General features: G+C 42.9%; 1 pseudogene; it reads left to right on the plus strand.

The window, feature by feature from the left end:
- The first annotated feature begins 3,637 nt into the window (after nt 1-3,637).
- Nucleotides 3,638-3,997, plus strand: LOC134395433 (large ribosomal subunit protein eL31-like; annotated as a pseudogene).
- The last annotated feature ends 413 nt before the right edge of the window (nt 3,998-4,410 follow it).

Below are 4,410 nucleotides of genomic sequence, written 5' to 3' on the forward strand. Positions count from 1 at the left end.
GCAGACTAGAAGAAGGCATTTCTTTTAGTTCCATATTTACACAATATGTGATCCCATAGCTTAGGGCTTCTCCGCAACGGCTTTATATCATGCGATCAAGATTGGCTACTCATTGACGTTTGTGGGGCTTTTTCATGATGATGTAATCTTCTGGTGCCTCTCACATCATTTTTAAGTTTTATTTTACCATGATTGAAATTGCTGAAAATACAATAATAAATATAAACCGCCATGAAAGAAGTGGCGTATTTCCAGAATGCACAATATCTGTGCAAATGTCACAGTGCCATCTACTGGCTGTATAAATGGAACATATGGAACTTCCTCACAAAGGAAACAGCCCCCTCCAAAGGGGGGAGGGACATGTATTGTGCCGATTGTAATCCCACAATGATGCTGGAAGAAGAAAGCCCGGTAAGGGTGCGGGATTTTTGCCTTAATGTAGAGAAGCCCATAGTGTGATAGAGCACTTGCTTTGCACGCAGAAGGTCCCATGTTCAATCCCCACCATCTCCAGGTAGAGCAGAAAAAACCCTGCCTGAAACGCTACACTGCCAGTCATTGTTGGCAATACTGAGCTAGATCAACCAAACAAGGGTCTTCCTATGTTCCAATGATAGTTTAAGATTATTCAGTGTATTTGCAAAGATAATACCAGGGCTGCTTTTGTGCTAGGGGTCGGATTTAGATCCTTCGCTCTGCCCATGGAAGGACACTGCTTGTAGAATGAGACTTCCGCATCCTTTCTCCCCTTGCAACCCCTCCAGAGCAGATCTGGATATTGCGTGGAGGGCTTTATCGGAGAGGGTAGGATGTGGGAATCTCATTCCGCAAGCTTCCTTTCTCCCACTGGCAGAATGAAAGATCTGGACCCAACCCCCAGGCGTTTAGTTTGGAATTGCCAATCTTTGTTCATTCACATTTTACCCAGAGGTCACATGACCTGGCCATCGATTTTCCAACGTTTTCTCAGTACTTCTGCCTTTTTCCCCCTTACTGCAGAAAGCCCAACTTTTTTACTTTTTTCTTTTAGACGAATAGAAGAGCTGCCAAATCTCCACAGGTGTAGATGTCCTTGGCACTGCCCTTTCATCTTTTTGAAGTGGCTTTGATGTGGGCAGTGACGTATTGGGCAGGTGAACTGATCGCAGCTCACGTCTACTATAACCTTTGCGGTGGGCACCGTTTTATAACCCTCCTTAATTTTTTTTAATTGAGCTTTTAATTAGTGCTAAAATGCTTTTTCAAAATACTGCGTAAAGAGTTCTCTAGCACTGTAACACTAAAATCCCACTTTTAGAAAGAAAAGAAAAATAATCTCTCCTGTCATTGGCATTTTAGTATCGTGTCCCGTCCCCCCCATTAGTAGTTGTAAAGCTTTATTGTTTCAACCAATGGTTACAACAAGCATAATAAAAACAGTGCTAAAACAAATCACACATTCTGCAAGGTCAGAAATTTTGCTCTATACAGTTGGGTTGTAAGAGCGAAGTTGGCCAGTGCCAATATGACAGTCTTGGTATTGCATATAAACAAAAAGTATATTCTTTCTGAATCGGACCAGCTGGACTTATTCTCAAAAAAAAATCCAAATATTTAGAATGAATTTGGGAATAGATAAGGCAGTAGAATAAATCATGAGGCAGATCCTCCACTTTGCCACTATGGCAAGGGCAGAGTCTTGAGGTAGAAGGAATTTTATTAAAATACTCTTCTAGCACTGCTGTTTTCATTTGTTGCATCTTTAATCATGCAAGGGCTGATCGAAGACGAGGGTTAGAAATTAGAGTCAGGTAGCGTTCACATTCAAATTTAAGCTAGATCTCTGCAAACTAAGGTGCTATCTTATTACTTAAGAACGCACAGAGATCTGTTTGAATAGAAACACTATAGACCAGCCTTCCTCAACCTGGGGCGCTCCAGATGTGTTGGACTACAACTCCCAGAATGCCCCAGCTGGCTGGGGCATTCTGGGAGATGCAGTCCAACACATCTGGAGCACCCCAGGTTGAGGAAGGCTGCTATAGACCCTCTCCTTAAAGACATGTTTTCTGTGAGCTACCATTGAAATCTTCCAATCTACACTTCAGAGCCAACACAAATGTCCAAGCACTTTCTTTGGAGCATTTGATGGGTAGCAAAGGGCAAACACACTTAAATGAATAAGCGCTTTGCAGCACTAAATAAATAATTAAAACACTTTGTTAAAAGGATTTCTCAGAGTATGTATATGTGTATTTTCACACGGCTGTGTGTGTGAATTAGAGCTTCCGCACCCAGACCAGCTACGTCATGCACAAGAAGCACAATATTCCGAATAATGTGGAAAGTCAAGTGCAATTCCTCTTCTACCTTCCTGTGGAGGAGCAATGATTTATTAGCACCGAGATCTGCCCGTTTGGCAGCCGCTGTGACGAATCTATGTATGCATTTTATAAGCTACATCATTTGCATCTCCTGTTTTCCATACAATCAGCCAATCTTGTTCTGTGAGTTATAGTGTATCATTGAATGATAGCCTTCCCCAACCTGGGGCCCTCCAGATGTCGCGGATGGCATGCCCCAGCATTCCTGACCACTGGCCATGTCTGCTGGAGGAAGATCTACACCAAGCAGGATACAACAATTTAAAAATGGTTTGAAAATGGTATATGTAATGAGTCCTGGGCCTGAACAGTTGTCAAAACCATTATAAACTGTTATAAGCAGTAGTGTAGATCCTGCCTGGGGCTGATGAGAGTCCAAAACATCTGGAAGACACCAGATTAGGTGAAGTGTCTCTGTGATAATGAGATATAATCCAGATTCAGGCAAGGGGGCTGCATTGAGTAACTTTACCCCTGTCATCACATGTATCCTGTAGACCAGCCTCCAGGTATCTGCATGGAGGATGCCTCCTTGCAGATGCTTGGAGGGTTGGACTCAGTGGTCTTGTAGGTCCCTCCCAACTCTACTATTCTGTGATTCTGTGATTCTATGGGCAGCACAAGCATCTGCAAAGCAGGGGCCTTTGTGTGCACAACTGTCAATATGGAGGCTTCTATATGAGCTGGAAGGAACACTCAGAGTGCAGGGTTCCAGCTCCCACAGAGGCCTCTGTATGTACAATGATATGTGACAGGGTTCCCTCTATAGAAGTTTGCATCTGGAGGAGGGGGTATGGGACACTCATGACCTAAAGGCGGAGCAACTCAGTACAGCCCCACTTACATGCTGATGTAAGCAAAAATACTGCCTGTAAATGACTACAGTGTACAGTGTTTCAGAGAATACAGTGATATCCAGATAAGCCAATGACCGCGACACAAATAATCCACTTTAAAGAACATGTCTGAATCCTGAGCAAGGTGAGTAGCTGTGTCTTGGCCTGTTCTATGTATTTCTGTGCCTGGGCTGAAAGTCTCGCCAGATAGGAGTGGGATTATCCCCATATCCTCCATAGGCCTAAGATTGATCCTGCCTTAAAGCTGTTGAAAGAACCGAGGCAGTAGGAAATCCCAAAGGGCGACTGCATCAATTAACTAGTAGAAGATGAAGGCATGTTGGGAAGGAAGGCAGGAAGTCGCAGAGGACAATACTTGGATGTATCAGTATTGGAATAAAATGGGGAATGTGTACTTAAAACCTAAAAAAAAAAAAGAAAGGGCGATCAGCCATCAATGGGGTGGATACCTGGAAATACATTATAAATATTCACAAACAGATCCATGGAATGGGCTTCACGACAAGGGCTCCTCTTGCTCTCAAGGATATCCATAAATTTGCAATGAAGGAGATTGGGACTCCTGAAGGTATGAATTGACCCAGGCTCTCTGGGCAAAAGGAACAAGAAATGTCCCCTATCGTATCCGTGTGCATTTATCCAGAAAATGTAACAAAGTTGAAGATTTGTCCAATAAACTAGTGACTTATGTGCCAGTTATCACTTTCAAAAGTCTACAGACTGTCAGTGTGGATGAAAACTAAAGTCTTATTAAAATAAAATTTATAAAAGTGATTTTTAAACAACAACAACAAATCAGTAACCAATGCCCCCATTTCAACTGCTTCCTTGTTCCTTGAGTGTCCCAATTCATTTTTCTCTGAGCTTCTTGCTTCTTACTCTTTAAATGGGCAGCCACATTTCCCCCCTCTTGTTGAACAGCAAGAACAACGTGAAACGGACGGTTTCTAGAGGGGTAGCCCAATTAGTCTGTTGCTGGGGAAAGGGGAACAACAGAGCGTCTTGTGGCAGAACAACAGAGCGTCTTGTGGCACCTTGAAGACAAGCAAACAGGTGCTTTTGTGGGCCAGAACAGTGTAAGTGCTTGAAAATGAGCTTCACCTCGATTTAATAATGACCTTTCCATAAGAGAACACTCTTGATAAGGGTATGCTTATCTAAGGAATGCTCTCTTTTCAAGAGATCAT

The sequence above is a fragment of the Elgaria multicarinata genome, chromosome 3 (assembly GCF_023053635.1).
Source record: "Elgaria multicarinata webbii isolate HBS135686 ecotype San Diego chromosome 3, rElgMul1.1.pri, whole genome shotgun sequence".
Taxonomy (NCBI): Eukaryota; Metazoa; Chordata; class Lepidosauria; order Squamata; family Anguidae; genus Elgaria; species Elgaria multicarinata.